The sequence below is a fragment of the Mauremys reevesii genome, linkage group 1 (assembly GCF_016161935.1).
Source record: "Mauremys reevesii isolate NIE-2019 linkage group 1, ASM1616193v1, whole genome shotgun sequence".
Taxonomy (NCBI): domain Eukaryota; kingdom Metazoa; phylum Chordata; order Testudines; family Geoemydidae; genus Mauremys; species Mauremys reevesii.
In genome coordinates, this window is record NC_052623.1 from 213629508 (window position 1) to 213646332 (window position 16825).

The following is a 16825-nucleotide window of genomic DNA, read 5'->3' on the forward strand; positions in this document are numbered from 1 at the left end:
TTTCCCAAGGTGATAGGACTAGGGATGTTGGGGCCAGATTCACCAGGGATCTTAGCACCCCGCTGACTAGTGGAATTCTTACTCCTGAGTTAAGCACCCAGGTTCCCCAGGCACTGTATGTGGAGGCTTAAGTGCCTAGGAAAGGGATTCCCAGACATCAGCAGGCAGAGTGGGAAGCCATCTAAATTAGCTAGGAGTAAAATGGAGAGAAAAGGGGCAGGCTTTAGGGCCCAGCTCCACAAATGTATGTAAGCATCTGACTGATGGGCCGGAGAGAGGCACTTGTCTCTGCTCATGAGTCATGCTTCCAGATTGCCCATGAAAAGTGCCTTGTACCTGCTGAGAAAATCAGGGTTAAAATCCTTTCCTTTCAGAAGAGCTTTTGGCAAAGCATCATTTCCATTTGCTGTGATTTTAATTGTCTGCTTTGGAACCTCTTTGAGGAGCATTTGCATACTACAGTGATGTCCCACATAGCAACAGCATTACAGATGGGGAAACTGAGGCAGAAAGCTCAGAAGTGACTTCCCCAAAATCAGGCCACACAATGAGTCTGTGGCTGACACAGGAATCACATCTGTCTCATGACTACCCATCCCAGTGCACCAACTGGGGGAGGAATAGCTCAGTGGTTTGAGCATTAGCTTGCTAAACCCACAGTTGTGAGTTCAATCCTTGAGGGGGCCACTTAGGGATCTAGAGCAACAATTGGTCCTGCTAGTGAAGATAGGGGGCTGCACTTGATGACCTTTCAAGGTCCTTTCTAGTTCTAGGAGATTGGCATAATCACTAACCCATTGTGATTGCCAGAGAGCTAATGCATGAACTTTGACCATTTCTTTAAAAACATGTAGCCAATCAATAATGACATTTGTCTGTTAGCAGCCAGTCTCCCTTTCTATAAAGAGATGCATGAAGAAGGGTGGGATCAGAGCCACCACACTCGGATTCTCAGATTTTTTGGACAGAGACCATCTGTTGCGTTTCCACAGTGTATGCACACAACAGCCATAATACTGTGAAGTTCTATAGTGCCTTTCAAGGAAGAATCTCAATGTGCCTTACAAACATGAATTAATGAAATCGCAAGGAAGAGAAGTATTATTCACCTCCCATTTTACAGCTGAGGAAATTGAAGCACAAAGAGGTTAAATGATTTGCCTAGGGTCACAAGCAAGTCCATGGTCGAGACAACCTTCAAGTGGCCCTAAATCTTATCAGAAAGGCCAAAATTATAAATCATAGGAAAATACTGACAAAGTAGCCAATTTTTACATTCTCGAATACTTAAAATCCAAGATTTTCCAGGGATCCAACTATCCCCTGGACTCATAGAAGGTAATTTTTTTTTAAATAGTGACATCTAGGGGCCCTGACATACCCACTCCCCTCCTCTGCCCCCAGTAATGGGACCCTATGCAAGCCCTGGAGCCAGGAACAAAAGCCTGACTGCCTGGCCTGCTCTGCATTAGGAAATGGGACCTCCAGTTCACTGCCAGTGCAGCTCCACTAACCCAAGTACCAGTGTAGGCAGAACATTGATATTTTTACTGCCCTGTCAGCCAGTTCTGTACAGATCAGGGTGCGATGGCACACTTATAAAGACACCTAAAACCCTGTCTGCACAGGTGCTTCTACCACTGCTACTATCAGTGGAACTGCGCTGGTAGTTTATTAGACAGTGAAGACCTTGTCGTTCATATATTGCTATCTGCACCAGAATTTCTCTAGAGCCCCCAAAAGACTGGAAAGCAGAAGCTCAGAAGACTGGAAGAAAACTAATGTGACAGTATTTCAAAAGGATAAATGTGATAACCCAGACCACTATAAGCCTGCCAGTCTGATGTCGATTTCAGGCAAGATATTGGAGCAGTTGATATGGGACTTGATTAATAAGGAATTAAAAGAGGATAATATACTTAATGCCAATCAACATAGCTTTATGGAAAATAGATCCTGTCAGACTAACTTGATAACCCTTTTTGATGAGATTATAAATTTAGTTGATAAAGGTAATAACATTGATGTAATAGATCTAGACTTCTATATGGCATTATACTTGGTACCACATGACATTTCGATTAAAAAACTAGAATGGTACAAAATTAACATGGCACATATTAAATTGATTAAAAGATTGAAAAGTTCTATGTCTGTGTTATACAAGAGGTCAGACTAGATGGTCCCTTCTGGCGTTGGCAGATACAAATCTAAGAATTTCATGGACTTGAGTTAGTGCAGTCACCTTCGAAGCAATTTTTACCTGACGCATACTACATGCTTCCAATCAATTACGGGGGCTTCCATTTAGAATGCTGGATGTTAGATTTTAAAGTAAGTTGTAGCTTCACTCCCTAATCTCTCTAGAATTTGCTTTAAAGACGTCCACTTTTGTTGTATTTGTTTCTGTTGTTCATCTTTCATTGCACGCCACTCACCTTGTCAACAATTTCTTGGATTTTTGGGGTCGCAGGCAAGGTCTCCGACCATTTTCCAATATCTTCTGATGACATGTTGGGAAACGCTGACAAGGAAGATCTAGAGCAAATGTGATCAGAGAATAGTCAAAGATCTGATATTATGTAGTCACAAAGTCCTATGATTTGTACATGTGGCATTTACCATCATCAGGTTTGAGGAGGGGAGAGAAGGGAAGAAAGGAACAACACAAAACAAAAGCAAAATGTTAGTATTGTTAACAGTGAGGGAAAGAGCATTTTAAGTTAATTTTAATTAATGTAAGCAGAGTCAGGATGAGCCCCACCCTGACATCTGGTGGTAAATTATTGGGGAGTGCTGAAAGAAGTTTCAAGTGTTTGCATTGGCATTTCAGTTATTTGCATTGGGACGCCCACCCCACTTAGCATAGCGCACAGCAGCCTGGGATGGTTATTTTCACAGCTGTGGGATCCCCAATTTCTTTGTTATTGGGGCAGAAGGAATAAAATGTTGTCATCCTGATTAAGTAAATGAGGAACTACAAAACTGTCTTATGATAAAGGGTTTCATTATCAACTAAATAGCACTTGCTAGACAAGGGACATGGGTTCCAAAACCCAATCAAGAGAGAGAGGCTGTGGACAGATATCTGTACTTGGTGGTATAGGCTCCTTGTGTGAGTCAGAAGCACCAGTTCCACCTATGCCTCTCTCCACTGTGGAATGTCAGAGTTAATTTTTGATTCCCTTAAGAATCTAGATACAGGTTACTGAGCTGAACTCACTTTGGACTAGTGGTGCACTGGCACTGGGGCTCCCCTACTATGAGCTGGACTCACTAAGAGCTGAAATCACTGAAGAGCTGGACTTGCTGAGCTGAGAGCACTGTGCTAACGATTGGGGGAGCCTGAAGCAATACTGTGGAGCAGAGCAGCTGGCAGAGCGGAGTGGAGCAGTTGGTGCAGCCACTGGGTGAGTGGAGCCAAGCAGCTCGTGAGGACAGCTGGACTGGCTCACAGGACAGCTGGTGGACCAGAGCAGCTGGCAGAGTGGAGCAGCCCACAGAGCAAGCGGAGCTGAGCTGTTTGTGGGGACGACTAGTGGAAGCAGAACCCCACGGAGAGGCAGGGCAGTTGGCCCCGAACCACGTAAGGTGCCCCTTTCTACCCAGGCTGGGGAGGGGGACCTCTGCAGAGAGACTCTCGAACTCTGGGGCTGCACTGACCCGGGACAGAGACTTTTGGATTGTGGGACTTTGGGGACTGTGGGTGATTTGGGGGTTGCTGGACTCAAGGGCCCAGAGAGAAGGACACGGCCCAATTTGCTGGGGTGGGTCTTTGCTCACGGTTTAATCTATGAACTCTAGTTGAGGTATTTTCCCAATTTAATGCTTGTTGTTTATCTCATGTAATTAAATCTTTTCTGCTACACCAAAAGTCTGTGCTTGTGAGAGGGGAAGTATTGCCTCCTCGAGGCGCCCAGGGGTGTGTGTAAGATTTTCTCAGGTCACTGGGTGGGGGCTCAAGCTGGTTTTGCATTAGGTTGTGGGGAAGGGACCCCTATGTATTGAACCCGGCCCTTGCTGTTATCGTTTCAGCCTGGCAGAGGGGTTACATTAATAAAATGCTCTGGGGCCATGTGAGGGGGGAGGGGTAGCTCAGTGGTTTGCGCACTGACCTGCTAAACCCAGGGTTGTGAGCTCAGTCTTTGAGGGGCCCATTTAGGGATCTGGGACAAAAATCCATCTGGGGATTGGTCCTGCTTTGACCTCCTCAGGTCCCTTCCAACCCTGATAGTCTATGAAAAGCAAAACAAAACCCAACTCCCATGGTTCTGGTAATTGGTTCAGTCTAGGATGGTAATTTCTGAATTTACCACTAGTTTGAACACATGTAATGGGTGGGTGACTCTTTGTGCTTAGGGAAGTGATTGTAAACTCTGAGCTACACTGAAGTATATCCCAATGTTAGCCTTAAAACTACCATACATTCTCCCTCATTTTCATTGCGGCAATTCCTGTTTAACTTAAACTGTGGTTTTCTCTGTATCCTTAGATGGGCAAAGGCAGCAGGCCTTTTAGTGTAATAATTTTATTTCTCTATTTTTCATTATGAAGCGTAAACATTTTCCATCTCTTTAAAGGACAGAGTTAAGAATGCTGGTATATGCTGCCTCCTTACCTCTCCACCCTCACCTCCTTTTTTCCCCCATGTTGTAGTTTTTATTTGCAGAAATATGACCCAGTCTTCAAAAGAAGGATGCAAGTAAATTTCTCCCTCAAACTTTTTGCAAAACCTATGGACATTTAGCAGTCGCCTTTGTTTTCAGTTTTGGGCCAGGAATAAAGTCGTCTTTTTCTGTGTAATTCCTTTAGCATTTATCTAACTGTCCTGATAGTGCCCATCACCACCAGATAAAGATGGTTAAAGAAAACTTAGTTTGATAGCATCCTGTCTGGCAAGAAATCACTTCTCAACAGTTGTGATTGTGAAACTCTCGTTTCTGTATGTTTTATCTTTATGGCCCTCACTTTTCTATTGTTCATCTGTCTGGTTCTCTAATTGTTCCTGTCTGTTGTATAATTAATGTTGATAGGTGTAAGTTAAGTAGGGTAGTGGGGTCTAATTTGTTAGAGAATTATGTTACAATATGTTAGGATTGGTTAGATAGATTTCAGTAAAATGATCGGTTAAGGCATAGCTGAGACTATTACTATATAAATTAGGGGAAACAGGAAGTAAGTTGGGATTCAAAAATAAGGAAAAAGGAACTTGGATTTAAGCTTGCTGGAAGTTCACCCCAATAAACATTGAATTGTTTGCACCTTTGGACTTCGAGTCTTGTTGCTCTCTGTTCATGCGAGAAGGACCAGGGAACTGGGAGGGTGAAGGAATAAGCCCTCTAACATGGCCCAGTTCTCTGGCTTGGGCAGACAGCAGACAAACACAGCCTAGGGGTAGGGTTGGCAGCAGGGCATAGGTGGACCCTTGCCTACCCTACTCCACCAGGTCCCAACCCAGGGCCCTATTAGTGGTGGGGAATCCTGCCACTGGGTCAGTGGGGATCCTGCGGAAAGATGCTGACTGGTTTCACCAAACACAACTGGACTAATGTCTGGTTTCCCTGAGCTACTTTCTATCACTACCTGTTCGTAGGGTTTCGTTGCTCCTGGGTCCTCAGTCTCCTTTGGGTACACGGCACCCAGCAGTCCCAGCAGCTCCTCGGGGTACTCAGCCAACGGCAGGCTTAACAGCTCCCTTTCCTAGGGGTCCTGCTTCACAGGCAGAGGTTGGCACAGCTCGGTCCCTGGTGCAGGGGTCAGCAGCAAAGCAGAGGCATCCGGCTCCTTTCCTGGCTTTGGCAGCTGGAGGTCCTGCCTTTTATACTTCCTGTTCTGTCCCTCTGTTTCCAGCATGAAGGGCGGGCCTTGTCAGCCTTGGAGGGAGGCCACTCCTCCTCACTATGTGTCTTATAGATAAGTCACCCATTCACACACGTTCAATTGTTGTTCAGTGTTATTTTATACCAAGTGCACATACACACAGCTTAATTTAAAAGAAATCTAACTATGTAAAATTGGCTAATACCCCATGTAAACTTGTAAACTCAAAGGGGAAGAGTGTCTCCTCCAGGCCCATCCAGCAGAACTACCAAAATCAGCTGGGCCATAAAGGAACATTACAATACAAGGCGTTGGCGAATGGCCCTATCACACCTTGGAACTGCTACGTGCAAAGAAGCTCGTCTGATGGACTTGGCAGCTGCATGAAGGAAATAAAACAAAAACACAGGGAAAATTTTCCATCCCTTTGCTGTTTGAACTCTCACAGGGCCAGAGACACCAAACTGAAGCCAGAGAGCCCAACAGGTTACCCCGGGTCTGCCTGGAAAGAAACTTTGAATCAACAGATCACTACAACTCTGTCACTCTTAGGATTTAGAGTGCAACTCATCTGTATATATGTTTGTTTGCTTTAACCGGTAAATAATTCTCTCATTCCTTTTCCCTCTTAATAATCCTTTAAGTTAATTTATTACGGGATTGGCTACAGGCATTGGCTGTGGTGTGACATCTAAGATACAAATTGATCTGGGGCCAAGAACTCGTCCCTTGGGACAGGAAGCAACTTGAATATCTTGTGGGTTTTTTTTTTATCATTGACCATTGGTCTCAGTGACCATTTATCACTAAGCCCAGCTTGTCTGGGTAGCAAGATAGACTGGCAAGTCTAGGGGGACCGTCTGTGACTCCAGAATGAGACTGTTTTAGGGATCCAGCAGTTCACATTTGTTACTGGCTTGGTGAAATCTAATTTTAGAACATAGCAGCAGTGTGGGGTGTCTGCCCTGTTTTTGACAGTCTGCCTTGAGGGAGGCAGCAAGATCATGAGGCACTCCAGATAGCGCAACATCATGCTCTAACCACTAGGCACAACCCCTGTTCTAACCACTAGGCACAGCTGTCCCAGTCCCAGTCTGTAACACAGTCTAGATGGAGCATGATTGTTGACTCTCTTGTCCTCACCCCGCTTCCCTTTAGGGAGTCATCTCCACAATTTCCCCTGCCTGCTGGAATCTCTGGCAGGGACCTTGCAATCTTGGACCCTCCTTTCTTTTCTGGTTCTCACACTACAGCAGTTCAGTGAGCTGGGCCTTTGTCAGCACTGGACAGCTAACTTTTCTCACTAGGCATATCTCAGCCAGCTGAATTTTCTTCAGCTGCTCTGTATTCATCTCTCCTGTTTATTCTTCTTTTTTCCTTTCCTGAATAGCTGGGAGACACTTTTTCTTTGTGCTTTTTCCTCCCACTATACTTGCTTTTACTGTCGTTGGCACATATTGGCAATTCCTCTTCACTGTCACAAATCCACACACACTGCCACCGGGTCACAGTTCCTGAGGTAACTACACCAATGACTCCTTCGTGGCTGGCTGGAGGACACCCCACTTAGGTCTCAGGCCTCTAGCTGTCACCTTTCTCATGGCGGACCAATGTTCTTCGCAGTCCAGATCAGAGATTTAGGCAACTCCTCCTGCCCTTCATTGGAGTCACCTGAACAGGTCTGAAGCATGTTTACGCTACAACAGTACAATGGCACAACTGTAGTGCTGTAGCTACACTGCTGTAGCTAAGCAGCTGTAGCACTGTCGTGTAAATACGCCCTACACTGACGGAAGGGGCTTTCTGTCCATGTAGGTAATCCGCCTCTCCAAGAGGAGGTAGCTGGGTAGATGGAAGAATCCTTTCATCAGACTAGCTGCATCTACCCTGGGGGTCAGGTCGACCTAACTAGGTCACATAGGGCACGACATATTTCACAGGCCTGAGAGATGAAGCTAGATTGACCTAAATTTTAGGTGTAGACCAGGCCCGAGTTTGGTCCAGCACCTGCCAACCTGCTGTCTGCGAGGCAGTGACAGAGTTAACCAGTGACCAGCCAGCCTTCATACAGCAGAGTGCTATTTATTCAGAACAAAACTATTACAGAGAAAGGAGATCATAAACCAATAAACTCTTCACGCCCAGGCTTATCACGCAATACCTGTCTGCCACATGAGACCCCACTAGGCTTCAAAGTAATTCAGGTTCTCTCACAGGCCCTGGTTCTGTTTGGGTCACAACCTAATGTCAGATTTTGGATGGGGTGACAGTGGCCCCGTCCCCATTTCCTCAGTCAGTGGACCATTAGATTATTTTCAGGTCTTTGTTTGACAGTCTCCTGAACCAGGGTTTTCACATGTAGGTCACCGGTCTGTATCCAGCCTGACTTGGAGACTTTAAGGCCAGACAGGACCAGGCTGATCATATGTACCTAGGGCCCTGGGTAGGCAGAGCTAGCCTGTCCTGCTGAGACCTCACGGCTGTTGTTACTTGCGTTAGCTTTGATCTAGCTAGGTCAAAGCGCGCTGCGGTCTGTTTACGCATACTGCAATCACAGCCCCCAGTTGCAGTGCAGGGTGCTGGAACAAATTTTATAGTGGGGGTGCTAAGAGTCATTGAACCAAACTGTAATCCCTATATATAATGGAAACCACTTCAAGCCAGGGGGTGCTGCAACACTCCCAGCACCCCTAGCTCCAGTTCCTGTGTTGCAGTCTAGACGTACCCTTAGTGAGAGCTGTTTCGGTGGAGTGGAGAGGGTGAAAGCCAGACTGGAGGGGCTGCGGGATGAGGTTGGAGATGAACAGTCGTAAATGGCTTCCGGAAGCAGAGGCATGTCCCCCCTTCGGCTCCTACATGTAGGGGCAGTCAGAGGATTCTGGTCTGCACATTGCCCCTGCCCCAAGCGCCGCCCCTGCAGCTCCCATTGGCCGGAAACCGCAGCCAATGGGAGCAGTGGGGCAGCACCTGAAGACAGAGCAGCATGCAGCAGAGGCGCCTGGCCGCGTCTCCACCTAGGAGCCGGAGAGAGGACATGCCACTGCTTCTGGAAGCTGTTTGAGGTAAGCGCCGTCCAGAGCCTGCACCTTTGAGCCACCCCCCACCACCATGCCCCAGCCCCCTGCCCCAGCCCTGATCCCCCTCCTGCCCTCAGAACCCCTTGGCCCCAGCCCAGAGCACCCTCCTGCATCCCAAACCCTTCATCCCCAGCTATACTCCAGAGCCCGCACTCCCAGCCAGAGCCCTCCCCCCTCCCACATCCCAACCCCAATTTCACAGTTGCATTGGATGGGGGGACCTCCTGATTATTCCTCTGGGGGAAGGAGGCCAATTCCAAGGGAAGGGTGGGCAAATGCACCCACGAGCGCTTGTGAGGCTCAGTCTCTGACTCACTACTGCAAACAGTCTTAGCTGTTAGTGGGAACGAAGCAAGCGGCCCCTCTGAGGGATGAGCAGCAGGTCCCAATGGTAATCTGGGTTAGTGGAGGTGGCAGTGGGAGTGGAAAGGGGGGGCATCTGGGCTAGCGGGAGGACTCCGTCCCTCTTCCCTGGCCCCCCACAGTGGCAGAGGCTACCACCACCCCAGAAGTAAGGTATTATAGTCACTCAGTCCAATAACTTCAACAAAACCTCTCCACAGTATCTCGCACAAGTCTTCCTCCTCCTCAGTGAAGCAGCAAGCTCAGAAGCAGCATCAAGCAGGCATGGACTCAGGCATGAGAGGTGGTTGTGGGATCCTCACTTCTCCCTCCAGAGGGGTGGGGATGGGGCAGGCCAGCAGGGCCGTCCCTTCCCAAGAACAACAGCAGCTCACAGAAGGGGTCTCAGCCAGCAGCAACAGCCCAGGGAGGGAGCTCCAGCGATCAGGACAGCCAGAGCAGACTGGCCAGTTGCTGTAGTGAAGTGGTGTGGCCTCCCTCCATGGCTGACAGGGAGAAACCACTCCACTGCACTACTAATCATATACAGCTACTTTGAATGTGTGTTTCCAATGGTTTATCTATCAAATAGGACACAAGTTGGCTCGAATGCATGCTGAATTGTTTGGGAAATAAAAGGGCAGAATGGCGGGTGGGCAGGTGTTGTGTTTGTGTGTTGTATGTTTTGCTAAAATATTATTTTAAATTTATCTGTCCTTCAAAAACTTTACTAAAATTAAGAGGCCTCTGATACAGTTTAAGCCAATAGGTGCTAATTTCCAATAAATATAAAAGGCTGTGAAGAACTACATCACTTTGAGTAAATGAAATAAAGGAAATTGTTCTAAAGATTAGGCACCTCTTTCATTGGGGTCTATCTACCAGTTAGACAAACACTAAAGGAATTACGCACAAAAAGAACACTTTATGCCTGGTTCAAAATTGAAAACGAAGGTGACTAATTGCTAAATGTCCATAGGTTTTGTAAAAAGTTTGAGAGAGAAATTTACTTGCATCCTTCTTTTGAAGACTGGGTCATATTTCTGCAAATAAAAACTACAACACGGGGAAACGCAGGCGGTGAGGGTGGGGAGGTAAGGAAGCAGCATAAACCAGCATTCTTAACTCTGTCCTTTAAAGAGATGGAAAATCTTTCTGCTTTGTAATAAACAATAGAGAAAAGAAATAATTTAAATAAAAGGCCTGCTGCCTTTGTGCATTTAAGGATACTGAGAAAACCACATTTTAAGTTAAACAGGAATTGTTGCAATGAAAGCGAGGGAGAACATGTGGTGGTTTTAAAGCTAATGTTCAGCTGTAATTGGGCATAGCTCAGTGCTTACAATCACTTCCCTAAGCACAAGAACAGTTGCCTACCCATTGCATGTGTTTAAACTGGTGGTAAATCCAGAAATTACCATCTCAGGCTGAACCAATTACCATAACTATGGGAGTTGGGTGTTATTTGTTTTCTGCTTTTCCTCTGTCCACAGAGCATTTTACACATAGTGATATTTAACTATTAACTATACTATTAACAATATTGCTTTTGTTTGTTTCTTTCTTTCTTCCCATCTCTCCCTTGTTCAAATCTGATGATGGTAAACTCCACATATACAAATTACATGACTGTGTGACTATATAATATAATATGTCTGACTATTCTCTGATCATATTTGCTCTAGATCTTCCTTGTCAGAGTTTCCAAACATGTCATCTGCCATTATGATTCCTGGAGGCTGCTCCAAGACCGTTCCTGCGACCCCAGAAGTCCAAGGGATTGCTGGCAAGGTGAGTGGCATGCAATGAAAGATGAACAACAGAAACTAATATAACAAAAGTGTACGTTTTTAAAGCAAATTCTAGAGAGATTAGGGAATGAAGCTAAAACTTATTTTAAAATCTAACATCCAGCACTGAAAATGGAAGCCCTCTTGACTGATTGGCAGCATGTAGTACAGGAGTGGGCAAACTTTTTGGCCAAGGGGAGGGGAAATTGTATGCGGGGCCATGAATGTAGGGCCATGTAGGGCCATGAATGTAGGGCCGTTTCGGTGAAGTGAAGAGGGTGGAAGCCAGACTGGAGGGGCTGCGGGATGAGGTTGGAGATGAACAGTCGTAAATGGCTCATTATTTGGATCCCGTGAAGAAGGGAAGGGAAGGTGTATATCCCTGTGATGTACACTTCTTTAGGATTGGTATCAATTATTTATTTTATCTATTTTTGGTCAGGGAGCAGAGTTTCTACAACTGCTCCAAATTCATAAACCTGTAAGTAAAGCTGAGTGTAATGTTCCAGTCCAATAGAACTTCATCAAAAATGCAGTTTTGTGGGAGCTGAAACTGTTCATGAACTTGGGTAAAATTTGATGAGTAGTTTCATCCAAATATAAAATGAGGAAAAAATTTTTGAAAGAACTCAAAATGGTTCATTCTGACATTTGTGAAATGAATTGTTTTCACTTTTCATTTCAAAACATTTTGAAACAATGATTTGTTTCAACTATAACCATATTTTTAAAAAGGCACAAAAAAGATGAAACAAACAAACAAAACACTGATTTCTTTTGTTTCAGATCGAACAAAGTGGTTTGTTCAACCCATATTGATTTTATGTTTTTTTAGTTTTTTGTTTTATGAAGAAAAACCAAAATAATCAGTTTCATAAAATAGAATAATAGAATGTCAGGATTGGAAGGGATCTCAGAAGGTCATCTAGTCCAACCCCCTGCTCAAAGCAGGCCCAATCCCCAACTAATCTCCTGAATTGTTTTATGGATTTTTCAGTTTGGCCACCAGACCAAACCAAAAAAAAAAAAAAAATCTGGTCATCAGACACATCAGTCATGGTAACTCCCCAACCTACCCCTGTTTTTGTACATTAACACCTCATGTGGGTTGCAACCTCAGCTTGTCCTCCACACAGCCCAGCAGGAACAGTCACCTCTGAATGTCCCCTTAATAAAATTCCCCTATTTCAACCATGAATGATATCACTCCCCTGAGGATAACACAGAGAGATAATGAATGGATGTTGCTTGACTGTGTTCCAGTAGCTTTACTGGCCGCAAATATATACCAAGTCTTCAGGGCAAATTAATCATTAAACACACTTGCTGTTAAACCATGTATTATATTTACAAAGGTACACTCACCAGAGGGGCCTTCTCTGCCTTCAAGGTTGAGGATTCTGGATTGGGAGGGTAATGTCTCCAGAGTGATAAACAGTTCCTGGCTGTTGGGGAGAACGGTTTCTCCACTTGCCTGTTGTGCATTATCTTCCTCGTCCCCCAAATTCTCATCCCTCTTGCATGAGACCCCCGTGCAGAAGTCCACGTACAGGGGTGGGGTAGTTGTAGAGGCACCCCTAGAATTGCATGCAGCTCATGATAGAAGCGGCATGTCTGGGGGTCTGAACCAGAGTGGCCGTTTGCCTCTTTGGTAGGCTTGCCTGAGCTCCTTAAGTTTCACACGGCACTGCTGCGGGTCCCTGTTATAGTCTCTGTCCTTCATGCCCTTGGAGATTTTTTCAAATATTCTGGCATTTCGTCTTTTGGAACGGAGTTTGGATAGCATGGATTCATCTCCCCATACAGCGATCAGATCCAGTACCTCCTGTTTGGTCCAAGCTGGAGCTCTTTTGCGATTCTGGGACTGCATGGTCCCCTCTACTGATGAGCTCTGCACGGTCACCTGTGTTGATCAGCTCTCCACACTGGCCAAACAGGAAATAAAATTCAAAAGTTCGCGGGGCTTTTCCTGTCTACCTGGCCAGTGCATCCGAGTTGAGAGTGACGTCCAGAGCAGTCACAATGGAGCACTCTGGGATAGCTCCCGGAGGCCAATACCATCAAATTACATCCACACTGCCCCCAAATTTGACCCGGTGATGTCGATTTGAGCGCTAATCCCCTCGTCGGGGAGGAGTACAGGAGTACAGAAACCGATGTTAAGACCCCTTTAAGTCGACTTAAGTTGTGTGGACAGGTGCAGGGTGAAATCAATCTAACGCTGCTAAATTTGACCTAAACTCGTAGTGTAGACCAGGGCTTAGACTTGCTTCCCATGGGATCTTACGTACCAGTTCACTGAGTTTGCTGAAGTCTGCCTTCTTGAAGTCCATTGTCTTTATTCTGCTGCTTCCACTCCGACCATTCCCTCTATCATTTCATGTCACTTTCACCCATGCTGCCTTCCACCACAATCCCCAACTGACCACTCTGTGAACTTTCCACAAGCTAAAAGAAAAGCCAAACGGACAAACAAGCTGGCCACTCACTCCAAATATTAGTGCTGGCTCCTTCTTCAGTAAGGCTTTCCCTCTCATACTCCCCTGTGTGCTGTCCCCTGTTCTCAGAGAAGCAACCAAGCTGAGCAATGGAAATTTTAATGGCAGAGCAGTGCCTGGCTAGTGTGTGAGCATGGTGATGGAAGTGGCTTCTGTTATGTTGCCCAGAAAGCTGAATGGCTTCTGAACTGTCCCAACAACAAGCTTGCATTGCTGTGTCCCCTGAGACCCATCCAGCATTAGGTCTGACGAGCTGCAGACCTTGCCATCTTGAGGTCCCATGGATCAGGGGGAGCCCCCACGGGGAGGTGCAGAGATAGAGCTCTGCCCATGCTTGCACTTCGTTGCTCCACACACCACAGAATCAGTGGATTTGGGAAAGCGCAGCTCATCCTGTGCAGTGCTTCATAGCCTGGTATCCTGCTCTTTGTCCCCCAAGGCCCTGCCGGAACCTCACCCTTCCAGTCTCCTTCATGCTCTCCCTGATTGGCAGCTTCCTCTGGGGTGTTCCCTCCCCTCCCAGACCCTTCACACAGCTCTAACTAAGAGGCTTATTCAGGGATCTGCTGGTCTCTGTCTGCCATTTATTTTCCTATCAATCTCTTCTTCCTGGATTAGATGATCTCTGGAGGTCCCTCCAAACTCTACATTTCTATGGTTCTATGAGTTATGGCGTCACACAGGCGGCCTCAGAGGTGCTAGAACTGACACTGGAACTAGCTGCCCCATTATCACTGTGGCACCCAAAGACAGGTTGAAAGGAATGTCATCATAGATGAAACAGAAGGAATCAACCAAACAGATTGTGAGCAAACATAGATGACCACAATCTAAAGACAGTGTGAGAGCTCCAGTTTCTAGAGCAGGAGTGGGCAAACTATGGCCCATAGGCCAGATCCGGCCCACCCGCCATTTTAATCCAGCCCTTGAGCTCCCACTGGGGAGTGAGGTCTGGGGCTTGCCCCGCTCTGGTGCTCCTGCCGGGGAGCAGGGTTGGAGGCCACTCTGCGCAACTCCTGGAAGCAGAGGCATGTCCCCACTCCAGCTCCTACATGTAGGGGCAGTCAGAGGGCTCTGCTTCTCACATTGCCCCGTCCCCAAGGGCTGCCTCTGCAGCTCCCATTGGTACTGGGGGTTGCAGAGGGCAGCCCAGGGGTAGGCCAAGGCAGCAGGTCCAAACCCTGCTTGCCAGTGATGAGTAGGTTGATACTACAGTCTGCCCCATGGCGTGGGGGCTAGACTATGACTGGCAGTAACCATATACTGAGGGGAGGTGGGGATAGTGGGTGGGGGTTCTCTGGGGAGGGGAGACCCTGAGAGAAAGGGGTTACTGCTAGGGGCAGCACCCCATGTAAAAGGGCACTGGGTCCAGGGAGGGACACGGGGAGAGGACAGGCAAATCACCGGCCTGCAGAGGGTGCTCCAGAGCTGGAACAAACTAATTCCCAGGAGTCACCAGCAGGAGGCACCACAGGGGTGAGTCCGCTCCGTCTATAGGGCGTCACACAGAAACACAGCACAAGTTTGGAAATACAGATATACCTACATATCTATAGCTCATAATCCAACACTGATACAAACATATAAACAAGTTTATCATACTTGGCAAATAACATTTTCACTAACACAGCATATCTAGCACAATTCATTGCAATTGTATAATATTGGTATTAATAATAATATAAAGTGTCTCACATATTCCATACACTGTCACACTAATTCCATTCCATCCTGGTTAGCTTTTCTATCAAACTATCCACCAAATGATTTGCAAGTTTCCCTGTGATGTCTACCAGCAGAACTACCAAAATCAGCTTGGCCATAAAGGAACATCACAATATAAGGCATTCCTATGGACTTGGCAGCTGCATAAAGGAAATAAAACAAAGACAAAGGTGCAGGCTTTAGCTAAGAACTGACAAACTCATAGCTGGAAACCAAACCAGTTCATTGATGTGTTAGTGTTCTAACCACTAGGCACATCAGTCATGGTAACTCCCCAACCTACCCCCCTTTTCTGATGTAACACCTCATGTGGGTTGCAACCTCAGCTCAGCCTCCACTCACCCCAGCAGGAACAGTCACCTCTGAATGTCCCCTTAATAAAATTCCCCTATTTCAACCAGGTGACCATGAATAACACAGAGAGATAAAGAATGGATGTTGCTTGACTGCATTCCAGTAGCTTTACTGGCTGTGAGTACATGCCAAGTCTTCAGGACAAATTACAAATTGATCTGGGGCCAGGGACTTGTCTCTTGGGACAGGAAGCAACTTGAATATCTTGTGATTTTTTTTGCTCTCAGTGACCATTTAACACTAAGCCCAGCTTGTCTGGGTAGCAAGATAGACTAGCGAGTCTAGGGGGACCGTCTGTGACTCCAGAATGAGACTGTTTTAGGGATCCAGCAGTTCACATTTGTTACTGGCTTGGTGAAATCTAATTTTAGAACATAGCAGCAGTGTGGGGTGTCTGCCCTGTTTTTGACAGTCTGCCCTGAGGGAGGCAGCAAGATCGTGAGGCACTCCAGACAGCAGAACACCATGCTCTAACCATTAGGCACAACCCCTGTTCTAAACCGCTAGACACAGCTGCCTCAGTCCCAGTCTGTGACACAGTCTAGATGGAGCATGATTGTTGACTCTCTTGTCCTCACCCCGCTTCCCTTTAGGGAGTCATCTCCACAATTTCCCCTGCCTGCTGGAATCTCTGTCAGGGACCTTGTGATCCTGGACCCTTCTTTCTTTTCTGGTTCTCACACTACAGCAGTTCAGTGAGCTGGGCCTTTGTTAGCCCTGGACAGCTTACTTTTCTCACTAGGCATATCTCAGCCAGCTGAATTTTCTTCAGCTGCTCCGTATTCATCTCTCCTGTTTATTCTTCCTTTTTCCTTTCCTGATCAGGCCGGGAGACACTTTTTTCTTTGTGCTTTTTCCTCCCACTATACTTGCTTTTACTACCATTGGCACATATTGACAATTCCTCTTCACTGTCACAGATCCCACACACACTGCCACCGGGTCACAGTTCCTGAGGTACCTGTAGGTACCACCCCCAAAGCTCCCATTGACCATGGTTCCCTGTTCTGGCCAATGGGATTTGCGGGGGCGGTGCCTGCAGGCACTGGCAGCACACAGAGCCCTCTGACCCCCTTCCTCTCCTAGGGGCCGCAGGGACATGGTGCTGCCACTTCCGGGAGCAGCACGGGGCCAGGGCAGGCAGGGAGCCTGCCTTAGCCCCACTGCGCCATGGGGCTGGCAATCCCACAGGCTGGATTGAAAGCCCTAATGGGCCGGA